The sequence below is a fragment of the Anopheles darlingi genome, chromosome 2, assembly GCF_943734745.1.
Source record: "Anopheles darlingi chromosome 2, idAnoDarlMG_H_01, whole genome shotgun sequence".
Classification (NCBI taxonomy): domain Eukaryota; kingdom Metazoa; phylum Arthropoda; class Insecta; order Diptera; family Culicidae; genus Anopheles; species Anopheles darlingi.
The window spans coordinates 36417284-36419402 of record NC_064874.1 but is presented as its reverse complement, the minus strand read 5'-3'; positions in this window follow the sequence as shown (position 1 = coordinate 36419402).

Here is a 2119-nt window from a genome sequence, read left to right as displayed (position 1 = left end):
GCGCCGTAACAGTCATGCGAACACCCCAGAAAAAGGGGGCTTAAGTTAAATTGTCTGTTAACGGGCACCGGTTGCTCAAAGCGCCCGAGGGCCATAACGAGGCTCGCAAGTGTGCTTTATTTAATTTGCCTCGCGATTTTAAAACTACAACCGGGGGCTTGGCCTTAGAAGAGAGAGAGAGAGGAACCAAGGCGCAGCCAAACGCCCAATCAGTGCATGCGGGCCAAGCAGCCATGAAAATTTGGCCGCGTCTGCGGGGTGAAATGAGAGAAAACTGGGCGACATGCTGCCGAAGTGAGGCCCACGAACAACGATTGGGTTGTGCGATGTTAAGTGGAAAATGTGCCAACCGACGGTAGGGACGCGAGATACGCATAAAAGATAAAAGAAGGCATCGCGCGGCCGATTCCCAACGCGCTCATGTCCCATCGTTTAAGAAGGGAAATCGGGCAATAGCACCGTCAGCGGAGAAGATAACGCGCCATCCGTCCTATGCCGGTTTTCCATCAAATGCAATCCAAGGCTGGGACATGGGATGCTAGCCCCTTTGGTGACACTTTCGTCTCCGGCGGTGCTGTTCGCATTGATTCAATAGGGTTAGGCGGGAAACGGGCGCATCAACGGGGCATACGCTCGCACACACGCCATTTTCCCTCGACATTTGGCGCGCCCGGTCGCGGCGGTACCGCAAACATTCGTCCTTCGAAACCGCTTCGGCCATAAAGCCATTTGTAATCTTCTCGTTTGAAGGGTCGCCCTTTATCGGCCAACCAGCCAACCATTATTCTTTTATTCCATTCTCCCTAATTTCGTTATCTTTCTCCGTGCATTCGCTCGCTCTGTCATGATTTGTTCTTTTGCCTTTTCGATCGATCTCATAAATAATAAGCAAATGTGTTACTTCACGTATGTCGTCACTGCGAACGCGAACCAGCGAGGGCTAAAAGCAAGGGGAAGCACATGGTGGTAATACGATGAAGTGCGGTGCGTGGTGCGGTTTGTCGTCATCGGGAGGGGTTTGTTTTGTGGTCAGGACATCGCCATGATTCGCCCTGTCTGTGCGCGAGTGCGAAGTGCGAAAGGCACATCTCAAAATGGCAGTTGCACTTACTAGCCCTCTCAGCATAGCGGTGATCGAGAGGCGCCTGCTAGGGGACGCTCCTCTGACCACATCCGGTCACCAGTTTGGAAAGGAAAAAATAGGAAAAGGGAACGAAACGAGCCGCGGAGTTTTGTGTTCCCTTTAGGGTGTGTTGTGAAAATCGGAAATCTACTGAAAGGGGGCCCACGTTGCCCCTTGCCTGACGGGGCTCACGGGAGGCAAGTACGGTTCCACGTACCAAGGGTGACCGAAGTGGAACGCGCGGAACAAAGCGTGGAAAGGCAAACAAATGGGTATGGAGGTTCATGCCACCTCGGAGGGGGTTCGTCCTCGCAAGAAGCTGTGGCGAGAAGAGTGTAAGTATTCAATCGTACGCGTCAAAGTCTGGGCACATGCGGCTCGGAGATGATATATTACGATTGTGGGATTTTCTAATCGTGTTATCCTCTCCGCTCTCATGCGCTATTTTCATATCGACCAAATTTATTGGTTGTCTCCCACTTTGCGTATTTTTCCCTTGTTCAGTTACAATGATAAAATGATAGTCATAAACTATCAGCATTCGGCTTCACTACGGTGGAAGCAATGGCAAAATATATAGAAGGGCTGCATTATGATTCCATCCCGGGGAGGAGGGTTAGCATTAGATGGTGACAGTGCATAAAGTTGAATAATTGAATGAAACGGGTCGGAGATATAATGATTGAGATCTGTTATCTACGTTGACCACATTTGACTCCCCTGTGGTATTAGTATGTTTCAATGATAGTTTGGAACTATGCTCGAATAAATTTGCAAATTGTTTGCGAATAAAAGAGAGTTTTTTTCGAATATCCCGGTTAAACAACAGTAGTTGCAATTTTGCGCATTGCATGTGCTATTAAGTTCTTCGATGCTTCATCTGGATGAAAAAAAAACTTCGACGAAATCAATTCACCCGTCCTATTTAACATTACAAACAATTCGAGCAAGCCAGATATGGCGGACATTTTGTTCAGACATTTTAATGGTGTCCTG